Genomic DNA, 27438 nt, shown 5'->3' with positions numbered 1-27438 from the left:
CGAGCAACATGGCCGACCCGAGTTCGATTCCTCTGCCCCTCTCGGAGAGCCCAGCAAGCTACTGAGAGTATCTCGCCCGCACGGCAGAGCCTGGCAAGCTCCCCGTGACATATTCGATAAGCCAAACAGTCACAACAAGTCTCTCAATGGAGACATTACTGGGCCCGCTCCAGCAAATCGATGAACAGTGACAGTGATTTATTTATTTATTTATTTGTGAATCACTGTGGGGTACAGTTACCACCTTACGAACTTTCGACACATGACTTTTAAATGTATGAAGCACACAAATTCAGCGTGTACCCTGCGATTCAAAACCTGATGGCCATCGTACAGGGGGTAGGGCATTTGCCTTGCTTAAGGTAGACCCAATATACTTCCCTGAGAATTGCCAGGAGCGACCCCCTGAGCACAGAGCTAGGGATAAGTCCTGAGCACTGCCAGGTGTGGCCCCGAAACAAAACAAATCAAAAAAGATCTCCCTCACGCCAGAACCCCCCCCCCCCCCCCAATCCAGCAGCCAAACAAACCCGGCAGAGAACCGCCAGGCCAGACGTCTGCATCTAGACAGCTCCACCTCCACCTCTCAGATCTCTTCTTGGTCCCCCACCCTTCTGAAGGGTGCCAGTGGAAACACAGGCACCGAGGAAACTCCAAGACACATTCTCGTCAGCACGACAGAAGTCAAAGGCAGAGAAAGAACGTTGAAAGCAGCAAGATCAAAAATGGAAATTGCACACAAAGAAAAGCCCATAAGATTCACGGCAGACTGATGGAAATGAGACCTTGAAAGTCGCAAGAGAATGATGCGATACAGGAGAGAGAAACAAAACAAAACAAAACAAAACTAAAACAAACGCCAAAAGCCTCGAAGAAATGAACAGGCGACCAAGAAAACTCTATCCCGCTAGATTATGACTCAGATTTGAAGGGGCAATCTAGCGCTTTATGACCAGGCAACCGTTAAAGGAATTCATAACCAATTTTGCAGGAAGCATCAAAGGAGCTTCTTTCAAAGACAAGACAAAGTTCTCCACACTCTGCTACTGAGTATGGCTTTTACCCCTGGCGCTTATGTTTGCTTTCTACTAGATTAAGAAAGAACTGTTTATTTCAAACTTGCTAAGGGATTTTATACTTTTTCAATAGTGAAATAACACTTCACTTACATGGAATGTTTTATGTCTCTTCGGGTGATTATTTTTTTTTACCACTATAGAGATTTTCACTACAGTCTTTTACTTACTAATGCAGATACTTAAGCATTATTTGCAATATAAATAAAAAACAATATTCCATTTTTAGGTTAAAACACACTTTTGTAATTTTATAGACCTCTCTAGGGTTTCCCTTAAACCTTCTTAATTCTCTTTTCCTCACTTTTACTAAATTTTGCATTTGTAGGATTTATCTATTTTATGTACATTTTAATGTATCTTTATGTACATATTTAATGTATTATCATAGGAGTATTCTTACTATTAATTTTAAATTTACAGACCTGCAAAAACACAATTTTTGAAAATTTTTTCAGTTTATGATTGATGTACAATTTTTTTTGAATTTCAGGAGTTTAACTTGATTCATCTATGTGTGAATAAAGGAATACATTTAATTTAATTTAATTACCTTTTTAAAAATTGAGTCACCGTGAGATACACAGTTACAAAGCTGTTCATGATGGGGTTTCAGTCATACAGTGTTACAACACCTGCCCCTCCACCAGTGTCCAATTCCCACCACCAATGACCCCAGTTTTCCTCTCTCTGCCTCTCACATTCTGCCTCTATCATGGGCACTTTCCATCTCTCTCTCTCTCTCTCTCTTTCTCTCTCTCTGATTTTGGGCACTATGGCTTATGGTTTGCAGTACAGATACCAAGGGGTTATCATGTTTGTTCCTTTCCTTACTTTCAGCATGTAATTCTTAGCCAGAGTGATCAATCATTTTCAACTGTCTTTGTCGTTGTGGTCCCTTCTATTCCAACTGCCTTTTCCCCAAACTGGGGCAGGTTTCCAACCATGGACCAACCTCCTGGCCCTTGTCACTACTGTCCTTGGGTATTAGTCTCATATGATGTTATTTACATCCCATAAATAAATGCAATTATTCTATTTCTGTTCCTCTCCTTCTGACTCATTTCACTCAGCATGATACTCTCCACATCCATTCACCTGTAAGCGAATTTCGTGACTTCATTTTTCCTAACTGTTGCATAGTGTTCTATTGTGTAGATGTACACAGCTTCTTGAACCAGTCTATTCTTGGGCATACAATAAATTTTTAAAAAATCTCACATATTGGAGATAAGCAAACATAGCAAAGGAATAATAAATGGCCAAAGTCGTTGGAACTGTAGTTTCTGTCCACGTGACTTTCATGGGGGGAAGGTGAAGTGGGTCTTGTCCAGCTAGGCTTTCCTGAGGGGGACGGTGGCTGCGAGGGGCCCTTCGGTTACTTGGGGAGAGAAGCAGACACTTTGGTGGTGTTGAATGATGTTGGAGTACAAGAATGATGTATGCATGAACAGCATAATTACCAGCACTGTCGATGTAAAAATGAGGGGAAGACCTGGTAGAGACACCCATGAAAATGGTAAATGGTTGATCATTGATTTGCTCGAGCGGGCCCAGTAACGTCTCCATTGGAGGCTTTGTTGTTACTGTGTCTGGCATATCGAATACGTCATAGGGAGCTTGCCAGGCTCTGCTGTGTGGGCGAGATACTCTCGGTAGCTTGCTGGGCTCTCCGAGAGGGGCGGAGGAATCGAACTCGGGTCGGCCATGTTGGCTGCGTGCAAGGCAAAAGCCCTACCGCTGTGCTATCGTTTCTGTTGTATTTGAAGACCTTTAAATGAGAGCTCCATGGGTCTATAGAGGTTGAGCTCTTTAAAAGCCTTTAGTAACTTAGTTTAACATCTTCCCATCTGAGGCAGTGTGTGTGTGTGTGTGTGTGTGTGCGCGCGTGTGTGTATGTGTATGTGTCTGTGCACGAGTTTATGTGTGTGCACGCATATGTATACGTGTGTGTATGCACATGTATGTGTGTGTGGGAGTGTATGTGTGTGTGCATGTGTGTGTGTGTGTGTGTGCAAGGAGAGGTGCAAAGATGGAATCACACTGCTTGTTCCTGACTCAGAGCACTGTTGCTTCTCCCATCCTGAGAGAGGCCACACATTGCCGCCACGCACAGCACCCGCTGTGGGGTGAGGCTGGGTGACCTGGGCAGTCCTCAGCCAAGGGTCCTTGCAGGAGGGGAGACTGGGCTTGGCTTCAGGTGGCTCCTCGCTAACATGTCTGGAGAGAGGGTCTGGGACTGCTGATCTTCCAAGGGTTTCTAGTAGTTCTCCATGGCTGGCCCCCGAGCGTGAATCAAGTGTCTGGCCCAGAAGGCAGCCCTTTACCCCGTTCCCATGCTCCACCCACAGTGTCAGCTGGGAGTGGTGGAGGGGCCCTGGGGATCCCACACTTGGCACATATTGGCAGGTCTGAGACGTTGAGGCACCTCTCAAACTAGTCTGCTCACAAAAGGAAGTGGGGGGGGCGTGAGAGGAGAGGAGGAGGAGGAGGAAGAGGAAGGGCAGGAGGAGGAGGAGAAGGGGCAGGAGGAGGAGAGGAGGACGAGGAGGAAGAGGAGGGGAGGAGGAGGAGGAGGGGGAGGAGGAAGAGGAGGGGAGGAGGAGGAGGAGGGGGAGGAGGAGGAGGAGGAGGAGGAGAGGAGGAGGAGGAGGAGGAGGAGGAGGAGGAGGAGGAGGAGGAGGAAGCCCCTTAGTTAGCAGGAAGCCCCTGAGTTAGCGGGAAGCCAGAGACCGCGCAGAGGCAGGGGGCTGGGGGGGGGTGCGTGGGGCACTGAGGAATGACGAGAGAGTTCTAAGCCCACGTCTCGGTGGTGGTGGCCTGTCAGAGACCCCCCCCCCCCATCCCTGCCCACTCCACTGGGCCTATCAGAAACCCCCCATCCCTTTCCACCCTGCTGGGCATATCAGAGATCCCCCAACTCAGCCCACAGGGCTTATCAGAGACCCCACCCCACTCCACCAGAACTATCAGAGACCCTCCACCCCACCTCATTGGGCCTATCGGAAACCCCTATCCTATCTGCACCAGGCCTGTCACAGACCCCCCTCAAACCTCCCTATCCCACTGGGCCTATCAGAGACCCCCCCCCCCAACCCCCGCCTCAACACAGTGGCAAAAGGCCAGAAAAGAAAACAGCAAATTTAAGGTTCAGAATCGGTTCATCCTTGTCAGGAAAGCAAATAATTTGTGTGCCAGGGAGACAGTCCAGTCGACAAGGCCGTTTGCCTGGCATGTGGCCCACCTGGAGTCTGTCCCCAGCGGCCGCGATGGTCCTTGAGCACCACCAGGAATGAGTCCTGGAGCACAGAGCCCTGAGCACCACTGGGTGTGACCCACATCCCGACCACCTCACCCGACCACCAAAAAAAAAAAATTGGTACTTGATTAAAACTCACACTTGGATTCTGGGGTCAGAATGTGGAAGAGATTGGGACCGAGAGATTCAAGACGCGCCATCATTTCATTACACATTGCATTTCACGAAGGCAGAGCAAACACCCCACCCTGAGGCAAACAGGAACTAGCCCCAACAGCCGCCCTGCACCGGGATCCCCCCCCCCAACTGCAATCTTTGCTAACAGACCCCTTCCTCGCCGCGTCCCTGCCTGCTGCCCTCGGGCTGACCGCTGACCCCCGGAATTGACCATTTGTTGAGGTGTCATGAGGATACGGACGATATTTCATTTTCTCGGTACTCGCTGGGGCAGAGCCAAGTCCAGAGCTCTGACTCACCCGGCCGGGGGAAGAAGAACCTTTTTATTATCCGGCTGATTACATTAGGAGCCCCGAGGCTGCACACTCCCATTTCTGCCACTGAGCTTGGCCTGTGGGAGACGGCGGCGGGGCCACGGGAGAGCCACAGCCCTGCTCGGATTCTCTGTGGGACCTGGGGTCGTGCAGGGCCCCCCTTGCGCTCTCTTGCTCTCTGGCCAGCCAGCACACGAAGGAGCATCCCCTCATCCTGTGTAAGGCTGCACGCTGGGAAACGGGGAGGGAAAAGCACCTTGGGAGACGCCCGGCTGTGGGCCGGGTGCTGTGCTGGGTAACCCAGATGCACCTGCTCGAATGCTCGTGCCGACGCCACATCAACATGACGCCCATGCTACAGGCGTGGAGACTGAGGTTCCGAGGGGTTCAGTGGTGTGGCGAGGCCCGTGCGCGGAGTGAGTGGCATTGGTATTCAAAGCATTGGCATCTGGCTCCAACGCTGCTGCATCCTTTGCTCTCAACCAGACTGAGTGAGATTAAAGGGAAAAAAAAAAAAAAAAAGGAAACGAAAAAGAGGCAGCAGAAGGTTCAGCCTTGGCCCTGAAGGAAATTACAGCCGAGGCCTGGCTGTGACCAGGGTCCTGAGCAGGGCAGAGGCCAGGCAGTGGGCAGCCACGGGGTGGACGGGTCAGGCAGGGCTGTCTGGGCAAGAAGGGCACGTGCTCTGGCGGGCAGCCCCTGGACGGTCTGGATCCTGGTCCCCCTGTCACCCCACAGGCACTGAGGAGACTGAGGGCAGGAGAGTGCAGTGATGAAAGCTCAAATCTGGCCTCAAGCAGACCTAGGGTTAGGCCTCAAGTTGAGGAATTTATTATCTGAGCATCCTGAGGCAGGTCACTCAACCACGCTGAGCCTGCTGCCTCGTCTGTGAAGAAGAGTCTAGCCGTGCGCACCTCAGCGCGCTGTGGTGAGTGTAAACACGATAACATGTGTGAAGTGCCTGGCACAGGGGGGCTGAGATAACCTCAGCTCAGGGGTGTGAAGTGTTCACCAGGGCTAGGCACTGTGCCTGAGGGCCTTGGGGGAGGGGAGGAGGTGGAGACAGGGAGACAGAGACAGAGACAGAGAGACAGAGACAGAGAGACAGAGAAAAAGGGAGACAGAGACAGAGAGACAGAGACAGTGAGAGACAGAGAGAGACAGAGGCAAAGACAGGGATAGAAACAGAGAGAGACAGACACAGAGACAGGTAGAGACAGAGACAGACGGAGAGACAGGCAGAGACAGCGACAGAGTGTGTGAGAGAGACTGGGTATTGGTGAAGAAAAGAGAGAGAGTAAGAGAGGAAGAAGGCGAGATAGAGTGAGAGAGACTTGGTCTTGGTGAAGGTGAGAGAGAGAAGGAGAAAGCGTGAGAGAGAGACTGGGTCTTGGTGAGGGGAGAGAGAGAGACACAGAGAAAGAGACACAGAGACAGAGAGAGACAGTGAGAGACAGAGAGAGACAGAGGCAAAGACAGAGATAGACACAGAGAGACGGATGGAGACAGACAGAGACAGAGAGAGATAGTGTGTGAGAGAGACTGGGGATTGGTGAAGAAGAGAGAATAAGAGAGGAAGAAGGGGAGATTGAGTGAGAGAGACTTGGTCTTGGTGAAGGAGAGAGAGAGAAGGAGAAAGAGCGCGAGAAAGAAGGGGAGAGAGAGACTGGGTCTTGGTGGGGGGGAGATAGATAGATAGATAGAGAGAGCGAGAGAGAGAGAGAGAGCGAGAGAGAGAGAGAGTACCTGCCATAGAAGCAGGCTGGGGGCACCGGGTGCGAAACTGGGGTCATGGTGGTGGGAAATGTGTTGTAGTGGAGGGTTGGGTGTTGGAACATTGTATGACTGACACCCAACCAATGAACAGCGTTGTAACTGTGTATCTCACCGTGGCTCAATTAAGAAAAGAAAAGAAAAAGAAAAACAAAGACACAAACCAGGGCACCAAACTTGGTGCCCTGTGTCCTTCAGACCGGACACGGCCTTGTGAGATGCATGCTACTCCTATGTGCTCTCTGGTGAGGGCACTCCCAGGGTTCTCTGGCTAAGCAGTGCTCGGGGCCTGTGGTGTGGCCCCCCGCCGTGGTGAGAGGGGGGGCCAGGCTGTGCTGCACCTAGGCACGCGCTCTGCCCCTCGAGGTGCACCCCCAGGTCCAGCAGTCGGCATGTCGGGAAAGATGGGGACACGGGGATTCGCTGTGGCTGTTCGGGGCACAGGCTTGCAGGTGGCACAGCTCACGGGCAAATCCCAGTGTGTGAGGCTGACACTGAAGAAGCAACAGCCAGTGTGAGGCTTGGAGCAGGACGCCGGGGCCTCTGGGGATGGCAGCCCTCCCCACCCCCCCTGTAAGCCTCCTTCTGGACAGGCGACACAGGCACCAGCAGATTATTCCATCTGCCTGCAGAGGCCGTGATCAGAGGCTCCCGGGGTGCGGAACTGCAGCTGCCTCTGGGACGGCCAGCCTTTCTCCCTGGGAGTGACGGTGACCACTGCACCATCCTGCCCCCAGTCTCCTCAGCGCCGACTGGATGACGGGGACTAGAATCCAGACTGGGGGTGAGCATGGCTTCCCCCCGCCCAGAGCTCCCAGTGCGCTGCCACTCCAGGAGGCAGCCCTTGGCGCAATCTGGTGGCCTTTGATTGTGAAGTCCCCCAGGAGTCAAATTCACAGGGATCGGGGCCGGGATGTGAGGGCGGATGGGAGGTACATGGAGAAGTTCTCTGACTCTGGCTCTCTGGCCCTGGGACATCGCACACGGCCTGCTGGTGAGCCAGGGACGGAGGAGCCCACCCTTCCCTCCCCGACCCTGGCAGGCTCCGCACAGTGCTTGGGCCAAGGGTATGCGAGGACTCTAGCGTTCTCGAAAAGGCTCCTTGGGAGGGGATCTGATTTTTTTTTCCTTTTGGGTTACATCTGTCGATGCACAGGGGTTACTCCTGGCTCTGCACTCAGGAATTACTCCTGGCAGTGCCCAGGGGACCCTATGGGATGCTGGGAATCGAACCCGGGTCAGCCACATGGAAGGCAAACACCATCGCTCCAGCCCCTAGGATCTGATGTGAAGGTCGAGTGCAAGTGTGTTTGCACCGTGCTCTCTGCAAGACACGTGCCATTGTCTTAATCCAAGACAGAGGGCAGGGATTGATTTTCCTCTGAGTGAGAATTGGACCCTTTCCAAACATCAAGGGCAGGAAGCCGATGGAGATTTCACCGGGGCTGAGCTCCGCCAAGCTTCTTTGTTTCTCCCCTGCCAGGATTCACCATCCAACCATATGAGTAGAGACTAACAAAGGTTAAGACAAAGCAAATTGTGGCAGTGGGCATTGCGCTCCCCCAGAGCCCCTGAGTCCACACCCATAATCAGGGTCACCAAGGACCTGCAGAATGTCCCAACAGAAGAACCCTAAGGATCATCTGGAGTACTGAGGACAGGGCATTTCCCGTACACACTGGGCAACCCTGGCCGGATCCCTGGCACCTGGTATTGTCCCCCGAGCCTACCAGGAGTGACCTCTGAGCACCGCCAAGGATGACCCAAACACCCTGTAGACTGTCGTCCCACTGTTCATCGATGCTCGAGCGGGCACCAGTAATGTTTCCATTGTGAGACTTGTTACTGTTTTTGGCATGATGAATACATCATGGGGAGCTTGCCAGGCTCTGCTGTGTGGGTGGTATACTCTCAGTAGCTTGCCGGGCTCTCCAAGAGGGACAGAGGAATCGAACCCGGGTGGGCCGCATGCAAGGCAAACACCCTACCCGCTGTGCTATCTCTCCATTCCCTGGAGCCTTAGGCCCAAACACAAACACACAAAAATAACCCAAACAACCAAATAACAAAAGGAAAAGATGATCTGGTTGGGGGGTGGCCAATAAATAAGAGTGTGTGGAAGAAGTCCAGCCTTTGACTGTTTTTGTCAATAAAGTTTTATTGGCACACAGCAACTGTCTATGTCCAGCTCTCTTCAGGAACTAATTTACCAGGGCTGGAGAAACAGTACAGCGGCAGAGGCCCTTTCCTCACTCTTGTCCCACCTGGATTCGATTCCCAACATGACATCTGGTCCCCTGAGTCCTGCCAGAAGTGATCCTTGAACACAGAAGCAGGAGTCAACCCTGAGCACCACTGGGACCTAAAATAACTATTATCTACATTCCTTAAATACCGTAGTATTGTCCTTCCGTTGTTCATTGATTTGCACAAGTGGACCCAGTAATGTCTCCATTGTGAGACTTGTTGTTACTATTTTTGGCATATCGAACACGTCACGGGTAGCTTGCTGGGCTCTCCGAGAGGGGCAGAGGAATCAAACCTGGCTCGGCCAAGTTGGTCGCGTGCAAGGCAAACGCCCTACTGCTGTGCTATCGCTCTAGCCCTCCTTAAATACTAACCAAGAAAAACAGATTTAAAAACATGACCAAAGTAGGGAGCAGGAATATAGTTCAGTGACAGAACCTGGCACACGTGAGACCCAGGTCACAACATGCTCCCACTCCAGCACTATTGGGCAGGTGGTGCTGGGGACCTCTGAACATCACTGGGACCAAGCAGCAAAATGTCAGGCCTGCCCTACATCACCAGGTGCAGACCCTGTGGAATAATGATGAAAGCAACTTGTACTTATGGTATGGAAAGCTATGGAGAGAGAAAGAAAAGAAAAAGGAAATCAGTATGCTCGGGCAGAGCACCACCCACGAGTGAATCTATTCCTGGACCATGGCCGCATTTGTGGGCACGCGATACTTCAAACCACACACACTACCCATACTCCAGGATTACCACACCACAAAGTCGAAGGCAACCAATCTTAGAGGGAAATATAATTTTTTTACTATATATATATATATATATATATATATATATATATATATTACAACTCCGGTCGACCATGTTGCCCGAGTTCGATTCCTTCGCCCCTCTCGGAGAGCCTGGCAAGCTACCGAGAGTATCTTGCCCGCACGGCAGAGCCTGGCAAGCTACCCGTGACGTGACGTATTCGATATGCCAAACACAGTAACAACAAGTCTCATGATGGAGATGTTACTGGGCCCGCTCGAGCAAATCGATGAACAATGGGAGGACCAACCGAGGATATACTGTACAAATTTATATTATATATATCTCTGTCACTGTCCTCCCATTGTTCATCAATTTGCTTGAGTGGGCCCGGTAACATTGTGAGACTTGTTGCTGTGTTTGGCATATTGAATACGTCATGGGGAGCTTGCCAGGCTTTACTATGCGAGTGAGATACTCTCAGTAGCTTGCCAGGCTCTCCAAGAGGGGCAGAAAAATCGAACTTGGGTCAGCCATGTTGGCTGCGTGCAAGGCAAATGTCCTACCCACTGTACTATCGCTCCAGCCTATTATATATATATATACATATATATATATCATCAGTAAAATACATATATACATATATCACACAAGGCTCAACCTTTAACAACATGTTAATTATCTCCTATAAAAGGCCTTAATGGCCCCTGGATGAAATACAACAACCTCCACACTCTTTCCTCTAAGGATACTTTTTTGTAGCATTTTCAGCTGTTTCTCATAACAAACAATACAAAATACATTATTTTGGTTCTGCTTTGGGGCAGAGATTGAGGTTCTGGATGGAAACATCCTAAATACGTGGTAGGAAGGTGTAATGGTGGTGGGATTGGTGTCTGAATATTGTGAATTATTTCATAAAATAAAAAAATTATATAAAAAAAGAAAAAAAAAAGGGAAATCACCATACAGAGAACATCACTGCAGATGGTCTGACAAATGTGTTCCACACACATGCCACAAAACACGCACACCTGAACACATGCCTCCTTGCATACCTGGACACGTGTGCACACACAAGCACGTCCTGTTTGGGCACTTGGCCTTCCTTCAACTGTTGCAGCATAGCCATTGTGCTCCCACCTCTCTGAGACCCGCTGACCAGCTCCTGGGTTCTGACTGGACACCTGGCCCAAACTGAGAGCTCTTGGTCCTGGGGTTTGGAGACTCAGGACCTGCGTGGCTTTGTGGCTGGGGACGTGGATAGACAGTGACTGCAGCGAAAGGCCTGTTGAGGTGTCAGCTGTCAGAGCAGAGTGTTCTCTCTGCCGTCCACACACTCCCATGGAGTGACCAGAGCAATCCCTGGGCTTCCGAGAAGCTGGTGGCCGGCTGTCCCCAGTGGCTGCGGTTCTCAGTGGAGGGCTTGGAGCAAGTCAACAAACCTCTCTGAGTCCAGTGTCCACCTGCAAAGCTGAGCAGAGCCTGGGGATGGCGGCGGGGCTAATGTCCCCTTCCCTACTACGGCCAGTGGCAATGCACATGCCACCACCTATGTTCATTGCCCAGCAGATCAATACATCTTTGTGTTTGCCCACACCCCCACGGAGAGTGGAAGGAGGGGTGTCTGTGGTGGTGGAGGAGAAAAGCAGCACCTTTTCAGCACCTGGTCCTGCCTGGAGCACGTGAGACTTGAGAATGGGTCCTTCTGAATGCTTAGGGACAGGGTGGACCACCTGTGCCCTCCCCGGATCCAAACAGTGGGGAACCTCACAGAGAGAGAGAAAGAGAGAGAGAGAGAGAGAGAGAGAGAGAGAGAGAGAGAGAGAGAGCTGCAAGGCGCTCAGAAGCTCTGTCTCATCCTCTGCTGGCTGTGCCCCAGTGTTCCCTAGGTAACCGCAGGGACGCACACAGATTTATGAGCCGGCCGGTCCCTCTCCCGAGCGTGTACCTGACATGTTCTGTCCGAGAGCGATGGTGTCTGGCTCTCCATGACTCATCGGGAAGGGAGCAGACACATGTGGGCGGCACGGGGGAAGGAGCCCCCCACCGCTCTCCTCCCGCACGCACCCAGGGAGGGGACATCTCTCCATCACACACAGGGCTACAGAGGCAGATGCTCTGGGCTCCACGAGGAGATGGACACAGGGGCGTTAGGGCACAAGTGCCTTCGTTTCCTCCAGGAACACTGGTGGGCTGTGTGTGGGCAAGCGTCCGAAGGTGTGGGAGACACACAGGTGGGAACACAAACACACACATACAGACACAGACACACACACATACGCACACACACGTGCGCACACATGCACATACACACACATATGGACACACATATACACGCACACACGCACATACATATACACACACGGATACATATGCACACACATGTACACTGCCAGTGTGACTGTCAAATCGGGGGGCATTGTCACAGGGGTCACTGTCCATGCTGCAGGGGTGGAAAGCTGGAATGTGGGGGTTCCCAGAGTCCCCCGTGACATTCCTATGTAGAGCAACTCAGCCTAACTGCAAACACTCATTTAACAGTGCTTCTAGGTGCTGAGGGTATCCGAGTTGAACAAGAAAGCCCCCATGCAGCTTTTAGTGGGCCTGAGAGATAGCACGGCGGGGAGGGTGCTGGGCATAGACGTGGCTGACGAGGTTTGATCCCCAGCATCTCACATGGTCCCCGAGCCTGCCAGGAGTGATTCCTGAGTGCAGAGCCAGGATTAATCCCTGAGCACTGGTAGGGTGTGTCCTTCCCCTCCACCCAAAAGAAGCTTTTAGAAAGGTGCTGGGGTTGTCCCCGGGGCAGCATCCTGTTGATATGATGAAAGCTGAATGATAGAGAGGAGGAGGGGATGGGGACGGGACTAGAGAGAGTTCTTGAAAAAGGCCAAATAGCACGGTCAACTCCTTAACAGGAAGAGCGAATGATCCAGAAGGGAAATCCCATTTAATTGTGGGCTGAGTAGGTGTTGCCCGTGTCCCACAAGTCTCGACGCTGCTGGGTGTCTCAAGCGGTCCTCAGGGGACCTGGGGTCATGCTGGCTCAGCACTAGGGCCCAAGGACGCAAAGCCTGTCCCCCACCCTAATATGACAGTATGGCACTTCTAGGATCACAACTCTCAGCACTTGGGGGGCCTCGTGGTGCCTGGGTTTGAACTCGGGTCCTGGTGCATGCGAGTCCCAGTTACTGAGAGCACTGCTCCGTGGGAAGTGCATGCCTTGCCCGCAGAGGGGCCCGTCCAATCTGAGGCACTGCCAGGTATAAGCCCTGAGCGCAGCCAGACGGGGCCCTCAAACCCAAACAAACAAAAGCACCGTTCCTCCTGGGGCCCATTTGGTCCCTTCGGCTGGGGGTTCCTGATTTCCCACTGAAGAGGCTGGTCTGGGATTCCAGAAAGGGGGGATATTTCACGGGGTCCATCATTTGGGCACCTGGAGAAACCCACTCTCCCAGATAGTGACAGCTGTCTGTTGCAGAGCTTTAAGAAGAAACCAATACATAGATGCGGACCTTGCCCTTCAGTGTGCTAATGAAACACACTTTTCCTCCTCTTTCGAGATTGTTCTCAAATGAATACACATTCCTGTGACCCCCAGGTGAATTCAAACCCGGGTCCCTTTCTGAGCATCATCTGTGCTGTGTCCTCTGTGGGCACTGCCCCCACCTGGCCTCGAGCTTACAGGTACCCGGCCTCCCCACTGCTGGCTTCAGCTGGGTTTGGTCAGTGGAGGTAGGAAAAAGATGAGTCAGGGTACTTATCTGTCTGTCCGTCTGTCTGTCTCCTTCCCCTCACTATTTCTGTTCGTGGCTTGTCACTGCCACGAGCTTGCACCACCACTTAGATCGTATACGCCATGGGGAGCTTGCCAGGCTCTGCCGTGCGGGCGGGATTCTCTCGATAGCTTGCCAGGCTCTCTGAGAGGGACGGAGGAATCGAACCCGGGCTGGCCGTGTGCAAGGCAAACGCCCTACCTGCTGTGCTATCGCTCCAGCCACATAGTGGCAATGCTCCACAATTGAAATCTTTGAATTTGAGTCTCTGAATTTGAATCTTTGCTCCATAATTCGAAATCATTCCATTCAAAATATCAATGGGATTTGGAGGGAACTTAAAAAAAAAGATTCCAAAGGGTCTTTGGGGGAAAAATACATATTTAAGAATATCAGGAAAATAATACAGTAGACAAAGAGAGCTATGTGAAGGAACTGTATCAGATTAAGATGCCCAATAAAGTGGCTGTGGGTGAGGGCACTATAGTTGGGCTGGTGCATTCATAGAGTAGAAAGATCGTCTAAAAGCTGGTCCAGCCACACAGGACGATTAATATAATGGGGTGTTTCCTCCTTCACAAATGGTATCAATCTTGACTAGCTGCAAAAAGTAAAGCTAGAGCCTTATTTATCACCTCTATAAATATATTTGTAAGCATATATACGAGTTTGAGATTTAAACATAAAAATCTAAATCAAGCTGCAGAGATAGTACAGTGGGTAGGGTACTACTTGCATTGCATGCAGCCAACCCAGGTTTGATCCCTAGTACCCCAAATAATCCCCTGAGTCTGCCAGGAGTGATCCCTGAGTAGCACCTTATGTGGCCCCAAAATAAAAAAAAAAACCTAAATCATGAAAATCTAAGAACAAAGTATCATGATCACGATCATCCTGTTGTTATTCGATTGCCTTCAGCAGGCACCAGTAACGTCTCCTTCTTCCCAGCCCTGAGATTTTAAAAGAGCGATATTCAATGCTTTTTTCAGGGTTAGGAGAATGAGACCCATCATTGTTACTGGTATTTGGCATATTGAGTACGACACGGGAAGTTTGCTAGACTCTGCCATGCGGGCAGGATACTTTCGGTAGTCTGCCAGGTTCTCCAAGGGAAAAAAGAGATAATAAGATGTCTTCCGGGAGCTGGGTTTTATAGTCTCTGCGTCTTGACCGTTGATGGGACCAACCTGGCACCAGCGGCAGCTGGTGGGTGTGGTGTGATGCCTACCTACTGGAAGATGGGGGATCTGGGTGGAGAAGGCCCAGTCCCGATCCGAGCAGGCTTGGAGTTCTCAGCCCTGGGACCCTCATGCCTGGGTTTCTCTGCCGGTTCCTTCATGCATGAGGCTTGTCCGGATGTGTGGAGAATGGTCTCAGCACGGCTGTGTCTGGTTCTGGAAGTCTGGCTGCTGGGGCTTTGCTCGGGGTGGGGGGGAACTCAACCCACCCCCCTCCAAGGGGCGCCGGTGAGGACAGCCAGGTGCGGGGGCAGGAGACTCAAGAAGAAAGTATAGCTGCATACATTTTAATTTCGTAGGGCTGGAGCAATAGCACAGCAGGTAGGTCATTTGCCTTGTATGAGGCCGACCCAGGTTCAATTCCTCTGCCCTTCTTGCAAGATACCGAGAGTATCTCTCCGGCACAGCAAAAGCCTGGCAAGCTAGCCATGATGTATTTTATATGCCAAAAACAGTAACAACAAGTCTCACAATTTGTTGTGAGACGTTACTGGTGCTTGCCCGAACAAATCGATGAACAACGGGAGGACAGTGACAGTGACAGTGACAGGGGTAAAGAAATCCTTTATAACAATGGTATCAGAAACTATGAAAGAAACACTGTAGCACTGTCCTCCCGTTGTATAAATAAAAATATTAAACGTATGTGGCTATAGTTCCCTGGGCGCTGTCAGAAGTGATCCCTGAGCACAGAATCAGGAGTAAGCCCTGAGCATTTCCGGGGGTAGCTCTAAAGCAAACAAACAGATGAAGAAACAAACAAGCAAAATATATGTGGCAAGCCCCCCCTACATCACCGTGTACCGGCTAAAACACAAAGGACATATTAAAAACATCTTCTGCTTCTATAAATAACAGCGAATTAATATCCTAGGTATTTAAGAAGTCCTTAGAGGTCAGCCATGAAAAGATAAATAACATCCAAATAAAAACAGAAAAGAACACGAACAATATGTCTAAAAATACATGCTTGCAGGCTAGAGACAGAGAGAGGGGTGCAGATGTTTATTTGTGTACAGCTGTTTGGTCACCGGCACTGACATATGTCGGTCCCCTAAGCAGCACGGAGTGTGGCACCAGATACCCGCGCCTCCCCGCACGCATGACCAACCATCACATAGAAAGTTGTGATGGAAAAAAGCAAATGCAAATCACACAGCGGCAATAGCCGCTTTCACCTCTGGTCAGATGAAAGGAAATAAAACTAAGCCTGAACAATCTGAAAAGGGTGAGGAAAATGGAACATTTCTTGCAGCTTTTATTGGTAGGTGTATAAATGGGCTCATTTTAAAAGGGTGTTTGGAAATGGGTTGGCAATAGACTTGAAAATAGCCAGTGTGTGACTCAGGGACAGAAAACGGGCCTGGCATGGGGGCGGCTCTGAGTCGCCTGGCACAGCACAACACACAGTCATGAAGCAGACTTGAAAACATGGATACAGGTTTTAAATATGCATGCACATGTTACATATATAACACGGTGATCCTGTCTGCTGGCATTTTCAGAAATGGGTAACTACGCAAAGATCTGTTCACCCCAGTTTTGATATGCAAGTGAACACACACACACACACACACACACTCACAATAAGTAAAAGGCAGTCGGACGTCGACCAATAGGGGACTGGTCAAGCTATTATAGTTCAGTTATTTAAATGACAATGATGCCAACGCATGACATAGTATGACGTAAAGTATTCATAAAGTATTCTAAAGTGGCAGAAATGGACAGTCAGGTTTGGGCCTTCAGTGGCAAGATACACGGGGCCTCACAGGATGGTGGTGGAACTGGCCCTTTCCTCCCCATCCCAACGAGACCCCGAGTCGCTGCCCACGAACGGCCTCTCTGGCTCCTCATCAAGTTGCTTAACGGCCATGATCCCAGAGACTCAGAAACAAATCTTGAAACCCAGCGGCTTTTGGCAGAAATGTGTCCGGACCCTGCAGTAGGTTACTGTCACCAGGCTACCCCAGGGGAGAAAGGGTGCTGTCCCTCCATCTGCTCCCGCTTGGAGACTCAGTGGCCACCACCCGCCAGAGGCAATTGGACAGTCAGGTTTGGGCCCGCAGTGAGGAGACATGCCGGGCCTCATGGGATGGGGGTGGAGCTGGCCCTTTCCTCCCCACCCCAATGAGACCACGAGTCACCGCCCACGAGCGACCTCTCTGGCTCCTGATCAAGCTGCTTAATGACCATGATCCCAGAGACTCAGGAACAAATCTTGGAACCCAGTAGGTTTTGGCAAGAAATCCCTCCAGATTTAATTGTTGAAATTTCAGAATTTCAAAATTGCGTGGCCACTACTGCAGCCACGTGGCATCATACGTTATTTATAACCAGTAATAGAAAACAAATTGTCTACTCTCGACTTTTTGGCAGATATGAGTGTTGGGGTAAAATCACAAATAATAATGGTGGGTGTGGTGTCGAAATGTTGAGTGTAATGAAAGTATTGAGAGAGCAATTTGGAAATCATCTGCCCTACAGGTAGGGGGAGGGTGTGGGATGGGGGTATACTGGGGATTTTGGTGGTGGATAGTGGGCACTGGTGAAGGTACGGGTGTTTCATTGTGTGACCTAGACTTAAACCCGAAAGTTTTGTAACTGCTCTCACGGTGATTCAATAAATAAAATTATAAAAAATGGAAAAAAAAGTAAGGCGGAGTTCATGCACAATTCAATTAGCCTAATCAGTGGCTGAATAAATAGCAGTACTCCTACATAAAAAAAAAAAAAGTGGCTGAAACCAGAATGACACACTAAAGAAACAGCTACAATCTTTCATAGCATAAATTTCTGACTGCTTTGAAAAGAGGTAATGCACAACTTTCTCTCTATACATACATACAATTATATATTCTATGTGGGTCACACCCAGCATTGCTCAGAGCTTACTCATGATTCAGGGATCACTCCCTGGCGGGCTCGTGAGACCATAAGGAGTGCCAGGAATCAAATCCGGGCCAGCCACGTGCAAGGCAAAAGTCATATCCACTGGATTATCACTCCAGCCCCATCTCTACAAGTATATTAGCTGTAATCAAGTTTGAGTAGATGATGGGATTAGATGCTATTTAATAATTTTCATATTTTTAAAACATGGCGTTTGCTTGCACGCAGCCAGCACGGCCGAGCCAGGTTTGATTCCTCTGCCCCTCTCGGAGAGCCTGGCAAGCTACCGAGAGTATCTCGCCTACAAGGCAGAGCCTGGCAAGCTCCCCGTGACATATGCCAAACACAGTAACAACAAGTCTCACGATGGAGACGTTACTGGGCCCGCTCAGGCAACTCGATGAACAACGGGAGGACAGTGCAATGCTACTTCCTTTTCAACAACAATTTAATCATTGGTTTCCCCCCTCCATTTTTTTCCCCCTGGGGTAGGAAGAGTTCAAACAGATAGAGCACTGACTGACAGGCGCAAGGCCCTAGTTTGGTTTCTGGCACCACCATCCCCCCAGCCATCAGCAGGCTGAGTGACAAGTCTCTGACGCAGGTTGAGTACCACTCGTGGGTCCCCGTCCATTTCCCACAAACCTCCTCAATAATGCGAGCATCTAGACGGAAGGCTTTTGGTTTCAAGGTGCTGGAAACTTGCACTTAACCATAGTCCCCCACAGGCTTTTGGACCCGTTTTGCTCCTTCTGCTAGAAATACTCTCTCACGATGGTTATGTTGGGATTTCTGGCCCCAACAGATGGGAGCAGAAGATTCCAGACCTGTGTCTGGGCTTTGGGAATAAGTGGACCCAGTCATCTAAGACAGTTTGAATTACCCCCATATTCTTCCTCATCTTTGTTTTCTGTGCCCGTTATTTCACTGGAGAAGTAAGACCATGAGTAGTCTTGGCTTCTCCATCTCAGAATGCTGGCAGACACACAGAGCCCGGCACTCAGCCCCTAGGGCGTGCCTGCAGACCCCTGGGCTGACAGAGGCAGGCTTGGGCCACTGGCCTCTGCAGGGGAGGGATGGCTTCCGATGTGTCCACAGATGAGTGGGGGACAGTCTCATGAGAGATTCACTGCAGGCCACTCAAGGACCCACACCGGATTGGAGGAGAACAGAGCCTTAAGGTTGGCCTAGGAAATAAGTTATTTGAAGATTACTCTCTCTTGTTTTGTTTCGGGGAGCACACTTGGCCATGCTCAGGGCTGACTCCTGGCTCTGCACTCAGGAGTCACTCCTGGCGGGTATGGTGGACATATGGGGTGCTGGGGATCAAAGCCGGGTTGGCCGTGTGCAAGGTGAGTGTCCTGCCTTCTCGACCCTCACTTGAAGGTTATTCTGAAGAGCCAGCAGGAGTGAATGCATGGCAGACCCTTGGGTGGCTTACGGCTCACCTCCATGACCTAACAGGTGATCAGTCAAGGCGTGCAGCAATTTTGATTTAGTATGTTCTCACTGGGGGTTTTACAAATCATCTGCACGTCTTCATCAAGAACTACACCCACAGCCTCCTTCCCAGGTGACTGCCTGCCGACGGCTCTCATTTAGAAGTGGGTGTTGTGGGTTAGTGTGGAAATAACTTGCTTCCTCTCTGCCGTCCCTCGCATATGTGACGTGTGTGGTGGTGATGCATTGACAGTGCATCCCGGATATGCGACGAGCAGCTTCATTAGCTGGTGGTACCAAGGCCAGTTCTGGGCAGCTAGAGGGTACAAAGGATGCACCCCCTTAGCGTCTTGAATCCTGTCTCAATTCTTCTCAATGATTACTTAGTTCTTTTTTGGGGGGGCTTTCCCAAGCACTACTCAAGGAATCTGGGGAGCACCCCCAGCGATTCTCGGCTAACCATGGCCCTCACAGTTTCGGTGTGAGGCCCCGAGGATGCAGGGGAGTGGAGTCTGCAGTGTTGGGGTTGCCCGGGCCTCCTTGATGCTGCTCAGGGCCTGCTGGGCCCTCCAGGGGTCACGTGGTGATGGGGATTGAACCAGGATCAGGAACATGCAAGGCATGTATCTTAACCCCTCCCTGTACTATCCCTTGCTCAGTTAGTGAAAAATCCACATAAAGTACCAGAACAAAGGTATTTGGGGGGTTTGTTTGAGTTTGGGGGCCACACCCTGGCTGTTCAGGGCTTACTCTTGGCTCTGTGCTCAGGGATCACTTCTGGGAGGCTTGACAGATCACAGGGAGTACCAGGGATAGAGTCTGGGTCAGCTGGGTTCATGGCAAGTGCCTTACCCTTTGTACTATCTTTCCAGTCCCCAAAGGGTTATTTATTTATTTACCATTTTTTTTTTGATTCTCATGTTGGTGAATGTCTGGCTTCAGGTAGAGTTTGGCTTCAGATAGAGTCTGGCTTCAGATACAGGGCTCAAGTAATCTGCCCAGAGCAAGAGCTTCTCCGCGATCTGGCTTTGTTCCTTTGGGTCAGAGCCCTGTTTTCACACAGGACTTCCTCCTCTGCCCCCCTTCCCCCCACACCTGAGATACTGCTGACCCCTTCCAGGCTCACCTGCAGGCGGCGAGATCAAGGTTCCACCGTGCCAGCTGGCGTTACAGAGCGCCTTGGGTTGGAACCTCATCAGCCCTGGGTGGGTTGAGGGGCAGACCCAGAAGTCGTTGCTGCCTTTGGGAGTTGGGGGTGGACAGATGTTGGCAGGCACAGCTTGGCTTGCTCACTCATATGCTCCTGAAGAGCAGGAATGCTTAACAGCCGAGAGTTGGGGAGGGGGCTCTCCCCCACCCCCACCCCCACCCCCGTCACCACCGTTAGACTATGACATATTGAAGGGATGAAGGTGCTGAATGGCAAAATCGGCCACCAAAGTTGCCCACGCATCTAGTTGGCAGTGCCCTAACTCCGAAGGCCAGGGGCAGGGGAAGTGCTTGCTGCCCGGACACTCGATTAAGAGGCGGCCACAGCTCTTGTGACTCCCCACGGGAGTCTGGGTACCGAAGCACCCGTCCTTTTAAGGGCCCCCCTCTCCTGCTCCTCTCTCAGCTCCTGCCTCATTTTCCATTTCCTGTCGGGATCCCATAAGCCAAGTGGCCCGACACAGACGTGCAGGTTCTGGATGCGTGACTCTCAGGTGCTCTCTCTGCACTCAGAGCTACATGACCACACCCCAGAGGGTCGTGCAGAGCCCACCTGGAGAGACACCGAGAGCTCTGCCAGGAGCAACTCATGCCCCACGGCCCCTCCCACTCAGCCAGACTCCGTCTCAGACCCTTTCTCCGGCCAAACTCCCTTTCAATCTGCCCTTTCAATGGGAGTTGGCAGTCGAGCTGAACGCTGCTTCTCTTCCTCTTCTAAAATGGAAGAGAAGCAGCTCCGATTTATCCTGAGTAACCCTCTGCCAGCCTCTATCTTAACTTCTCTGCATGGAAGCTAACATGGTGAGTGAGAAACCCCCAAATAAAACAGGTGATGGGTTTCACCGTGATGCTGTCATAAATATTTTCAGGACTAGACGAGGGAATATAGGTAGGTTCATAGACAGCAAGAAGCATTTTGAAACCGGTCACTACTTCGTATTTGAAGATTATAATGAAATATTGGGCTGGAGCGATAGCACAGCGGCAGGGTGTTTGCCTTGCACACAGCCAACATGGCGGACCTGAGTTCGATTCCTCTGCCCCTCTCGGAGAGCCCGGCAAGCTACCGAGAGTATCTCGCCCACATGGCAAAGCCTGGCAAGCTCCCTGTGGTATATTCGATATGTCAAACACAGTAACAACAAGTCTCACAATGGAGACATTACTGGGCCCGCTCAAGCAAATCGATGAACAACGGGAGGACTGGACCGTGAATGAAATATTAAAAGACCAACTTATGTGGATGAATAATATGTATCTGAATGCTAACAGCTCCTAGTGCCTGAATTCCTGCTCTAACCCACAGGGTATAAATACAAATCAGGGGTACGAATTGCCCAGTATCATCGAATATTAACTATTAAAACCACACACACATACACACACATGTGAACACACATGTACATCCTCCTGGAAATCGGATTCTCTGACCCAGTGGCTTTATAAATAAAATCCAGAGGGCACAGTTTTCTGTCCTGATGCCTTCAGGATACCTTGCAAGCCATGTCCCCTCTGTCTCCCTTCTCTCCCCGCTGCCCTCTGTGCTCAGGGTGGTGGCAGGGCTCCCCAGGGACCCTCCCTTCCCGGTTCTCTCCGGCAACCCAGAGCGGCCAGACACATTTGGCAGGAGCCCCGGGAGTGGCAGTGCTGGTTTCTTTAAGTGGATTCCTGGGCCAGCAGTGGAGCTATTGCAGAGCAGCTCACCCCGGCTTCTCTGCCTGCGGTTTGCTTGTGCCTGGCCAGGCGGAGAGAGGAGAGAGGAAGGGCGGCAGAGGGGGACAGGCGGGTGGTGAGTGTGATTAGCTGGATGGCTTCTAAAAGCCTGGGGAGCGGCGCCGTCTATATAATCACTAGCCCTGGCAGGAGCGTTTTATTTTACTGTATTTTTTTTCCTTAAGACACCAATGTTCTTTCCTCCTGCTATGGCTCCTTTAGTAAGTGGACAGGGAAGGGGTGGTGACACTCCTTAGATGTCTGCTGAGATCAGAGTGACAGCAAGGTGCTGCCAGGAGGGAATCTGGAAGATCACGTGACTCAGACTGATCACTTTATAACTGAAGGCGCTGGGAGTCTGGGAACAAAACATGTGACCCACCCAGGCAGGTCTGAGCTCTGGGCTCTCTTGAAGGCCTGGGCAGGGGACCGGTGGGGTGGGCTGTGGGCACCTGGACATAGACGATGTGGGGAGCTTTAGGAGCTCTGGAAGGTCAGCAGAGGAGATGTTTGAGGAAGTGGGGAGAAAAAGGCAATCTAAAATTTAAATTGTTTTCAAACAATTAAAAAGTTTTAAGGGGCTGGAGCAATAGCACAGCGGGTAGGGCGTTTGCCTTGCACGTGGCCGACCCGGGTTCGATTCCCAGCATCCCATATGGTCCCCTTAGTACCACCAGGGGTAATTCGTGAGTGCAGAGCCAAGAGTAACCCTTGTGCATTGCCGGGTGTGACCCAAAAAAGCAGAAAAAAAAGTTCTAAATTGTTCTGCTTTCAAGGGCAGAGAGCTAGAGAGGTATAGCAGCGGGCCAGGAGTTTGCCCTGCCCGCAGCTGACGAGGGTTTGGTCCCCTGCATCCCATATGGTCGCCCCAGCACCACCAGGAGTGATCCCTGAGTGCAGAGCCAAGAGTAAGCCCTGAACATAGCTGGATGTGACCCAAAACCAAAAAAAAAAAAATCGTTCTGCTTTCTGATTTCCTGTTCCAGCTTCGGGTGGGGTCCGTGGGAGAAAGTCAGGTCAGCCAGCCCGGGTGGGGGGAGGGGAAGAGGCGGGAGTCCAGAGGGACAGTCCTGCATGTCTCTGACAGCTCTGCCATACTCTGCTGTGTGACTGTTGGTTAGCTGCCTGCTGGTCTGAGCTCGGGTGACTTCTTGAAGGCCATCAAGAGGCGTGTCTGAGATAATGAGGCATCATAGCAAGCCTCAGAGTGTTGGGCAGGGAATATCATTCAAGGAAAGATCCGCGGGCAGTTTCCAAGCTACCCCTATCACACACCCAATGCTTTAGGAGCTGGAGAGAGTTGGGGTTCAGGGACACAGAAGGCACCCACAGCTTCTTTCTTTCTTTCTTTCTTTCTTTCTTTCTTTCTTTCTTTCTTTTTTTCTTTCTTTCTTTCCTTCCTTCCTTCCTTCCTTCCTTCCTTCCTTCCTTCCTTCCTATAATTTTTATTAGTGAAACACCATGAGGTACAGTTGTAGACTTACAAATTTTTGTGCTTGGGTTTCAGTTATACAATGATCGAGTATCCATCCCCCCACCAGTGCCCATTCTCCACCACCACTGATCCCGGAATCCCTCCCACCCCCCATCCCCCTAACCCCTCCTTCCACTCCCCCTCCCCCCCCCCCTTGGCAGGGCATTCCCTTTTGTTCTCTCTCTCCTTTTGGGTGCTGACCCACAGCTTCTGAGGCTGGGGTTTCTTTCTTTCTTTTTTTTTTGGCTTTTGGGGATCATTGGGCCACACCCAGCGATGCTCAGGGGTTACTCCTGGCTCTGCATTCAGGGATCACTGCTGGTAGTGCTCAGGAGACCATAGGGATGCCGGGGATGAAACGTACGTCAGCCACGAGCAAGGCCAATGTCCTACCTGCTCGGGGTTTCAAGTATCACCTGTGGAACTTGTACCATGATCCTGCATCTTTGTGTCTTGGTAGAAGGAGTTTCCTTTTCCTTTTCCATTTTGTTTTTTTTGGACCCGTGCTGCACTACACTCTGTGCTCGAGGATTTTGTCGAGGGGGCTGTTCCATATGTGGCAGCTAATGAGTGTGTTACTCAGAAATCATTAAACAGGAGTGGATTGAGGGGGAACCAATGACGCTCGCCAACGCATAATGGGTTCCACATCCTCCCTCCTCCCTCAGCCTGTGAAATACGGGACTCCTGTGCCCTCGCCCCCCCTCTCCACCCATCTGCACCCGCGCTCCTGAGCAACAGAACCTCAGATGCTTCCTCGTCTGAGTCAGGAGAGACACTTGAGGGTTCCAGGAACATGCTGCATCGCTTGGAATTAGTCAGTGCCATCCCTCTCCAAAGAATCGATCCAGGAGCTGGGGATTAGAGCGGATCTACTTGTGGAAGCAGGCTGCCGGAAGCATCAGCCCTTCCGGGCTCAGGCTGGGACCCACCTCCCAGGCTTGGCACGTTTTGTCGCGATTGATCTTGGGAGCTGAATTGGAGAGTGTTCTCTCCTCTTCCTTCGCTCACCGGGAGTCTGTTTCTGGAACCAAAGACACCACCATTTACGCCTTCCTTTGCATTCTAGAAAACGGAGTGATAAGGCTCTCAGTTCCACTTGATCTTCAAGCAGGAGGAGTGTCGCTTCCTGATCTGACAGATCTCTGTTGAGGTGTTGTTTCGGCAGGCCCCGCACCATGCTGGGTCCTGGGATTGCGATTCAGGGGTGGACAGTCCTGCGCCCCCTTCATCTCTCTTTGTGCACTTAGCTCAGCACGTATTTCCTGAGCACCTGCTGCGGGTACCCGGCGCTGAGTTCTGGGGAGAGAGTGGAGGCAGATGGAACAGCCCTGGGCCTTCCTGGATGGGGCCGCATGGGAGGGTTTCAGGGCCTCTGTGTGGCCGACAGTGCTGGAGGGAGGCCGGACCATAGAGACTGAGTGCATGTTTGGGGGGCTGAGACTGAGTGTGTAGTGCACCTCTGCCCCTAGTAGCTAAGTGACCCTGGCTGCCCCTCAGCTAGTGTCCTCATTTGTGACAGGAAGGTAGCAGAGGGGACACCAGGCAGGAAATACTTGGCAGCTGCCTTCCTGGCTACACTTCCTCTTTTGCCCACGTTCTGGGCAAGTTCCCAGGAAGGGGACGATTCTGTGGGGCCTGAGAGATGTTCAGAGATGAAAGGCAGCTGCCTGGTCATTGCCATGTGCTGGTGAGGAAGAGCATGGGGTTCAGGCTGGCTCCACTGGGGGCCTGGTCCTGCACTGCTCACAGCGCGACCTGCAGAGATAATGTGTAGGTGGTCCAGGCAGGCACTGGGCCACGTTAGGAACTGTGTACTTGTATGTGTATTAGAGAGATGTCGTCGGTTCACAGGTGGTGCTTCCACCATGCTTCCTTTAAAAATCAACTCATTCCGGGGCTGCAGTGATAGTACAGTGGGGAGGGCATCTGCCTTGCATGCAGCAAACCTGGGTTCAATCCCCAGCATCCCAGATGGTCCCCAGAGCCTGCCAGGAGTGATTCCTGAGCCCAGAGCCAGGAGTAAGGCCCGAGTATTGCTGGGTGGGGCCCCCAAACGAATAAAGAAAGTAGAAACTCCTTATATCAGTTAAAAGCTGATGATAGTTAAAGGAGACTCCATTAGCAGAGTGATATGAGAACGCGGTGAAACTACAAAGTGGCACTTGTGTGTGGAGGTTTGGAGATGCTGGTTGAGAGTAAGTTTCTTAATGGCTCTCCTGTCTGTGAAATAGAAATGACAACATTCCCTTCCCTCTCAGCGGGGGCGATGTGAGCAGGGCACCGGGCAGGGAGGGTGCAGTGCCCACCATCCCCTGGCCTGCCCCACTCAGGATCTACTGCCCCCACTGATTATTTTCCCTGCCTGGGTCCCTACCTAAAATGGATCAGTTTTCAATCCTTCTCTGTAATTCCAAGATTCCAAAACACCCTGAAACTGGGGCGTTAAAAACGTGTTTGTCAACTCAACAGTTTATCTTTGACAGAAATTTTTCAGTGTTTGTAGCAGAATTTGACCTTGACAGGTGCCAACCTCTGCCTCCATAATCTATCTCTGTTTGGTGCAAATATGGTAAATGTGGTTATAGAACGCTTCATGTTTGATGGGGAGGTGCTGGCCGGGACTGGATGGGGTGTCACAGGCTATATGGGATTTGAACAGCATGGCCTTCCTAAGCTGCTAAAAGGACTGTCCCCTGCGCTCCCTGCCTGCCCCATCTTTATCCCAAACATTGGCAGGCCAAGGTTTCAGTGACTTTTGACTGTTCCCTCTCTGATACTTCCTGAACTTAAGCCCGAGGAGGACAGGTGCCTCGCTGGTTTGCTCCAGCACTCCACCCCCAGGTCACGGCCAGAGACAGGTGCTGGGGGTCCCTTGGTGCCACTGACTGGACATATCTGTGTGGCCACCGGGACTTGGGCCCAGGGAGGTTGCTCCTGGAGGCCCAACGAAGATGGCGTCAGGCTGTCTAGGGCCTGCTTGTGTCGTGTGTGGGGACACGGGGCAGCCTGAGACCAGGCCCGTCTCCAAATGACTAGTTTTGCTTGATGTTATCCTGAGTGGACAGGGCATCCACAGGGGTCTCTCTAGTTCCTCCCAAGAATGGAGGGAAATGCAAAGCCTCTGAGGCCATTTGAAGCATGAAGGAAGCCTGCAGGTCCCTGCTCTGCTCTGGACCCCCCCAGAGCAGCCCCCTACATCTCTGGACTGATGTTTACAAAAGCCTCTAACCACCTCTGTGCTTCAGTCAGCCTGTTTTAGACGGTCCATGCCCTTCTGGGCACCAGAAAACACCATGCATACAGTAGAGGCGTGGAAACATTCGCCCCCAGGAGGGCCCTCCTTGAGATGCCTAAGACTGACCCACGGCCTTTAGATTAACGCCCACTGTGGGACACTCCTGGCACCTTCCTGGGCATGGAGCAGGATGCTCTGAGCTTTGTTCCCACACCAGAGCTAGCTGCTCTGTGGGGCTTTCATCCCTGTCGGCTCCTTTATTCTTCTGATTATTTTAGCTTTCCCAACACTTTGTAACTAGTTCCCTGGATTAAATCCCCCGAGTTAACCCCTAAAATGCTGGTATTGTCTGCCTCCGGACTGGACTGACTGACAAATGCGGGAATTTGGTAAGAGCAGTCGGCCTCATATTTATATGCCTTTCAACTGCCAAGAGTTTTGATGTGTGGAATGATCCCGTTATTTCCTTCTCCATCTGGTGAACTCATATGCCCTATTCAGAAACCCGTTATTCAGGCATTAGCTCCCCAGAAAGCATTTTCTGATACATCCCTACAGTCTGCTCTGCCAGGCTCCAAAGTGCCAAATCCAGCACCACACACTCATGGGTAGGGATGTCATGGTGCTGCAGGCATCAACAGTGATGGTTAGGAATGTTAGGATACGTTTGTAACGGGGCTGGAGAGACAGTTCAGTGGGAAAGGGGCTTGCCTTGCACATGGCCAACCTGGGCTTAATCCCCAGCACCCCATATGGTCCTGAGTCTGCCAGAGGTAATACCTGAGTGCAGAGCCAGTAGTAAGCCCTTGGCATTGCCAGGGGTGTCTCCAAAACAAAACCAACCACCACC

General features: G+C 51.3%; 1 protein-coding gene across 1 annotated transcript in view; it reads right to left on the bottom strand.

Moving 5' to 3' along the window:
• The window catches only part of ADRA1B (adrenoceptor alpha 1B), a 96898-nt gene that overhangs the window by 51255 nt on the left and 18205 nt on the right, over window positions 1-27438 (bottom strand). The window lies entirely within an intron of this gene.

This window comes from Sorex fumeus, unplaced genomic scaffold (genome assembly GCF_029834395.1).
Source record: "Sorex fumeus unplaced genomic scaffold, SorFum_2.1 ptg000097l, whole genome shotgun sequence".
In the NCBI taxonomy this organism is placed as follows: domain Eukaryota; kingdom Metazoa; phylum Chordata; class Mammalia; order Eulipotyphla; family Soricidae; genus Sorex; species Sorex fumeus.
Note: the sequence above shows the minus strand (reverse complement) of the source record. Positions and strands in the feature narration are given on the sequence as shown.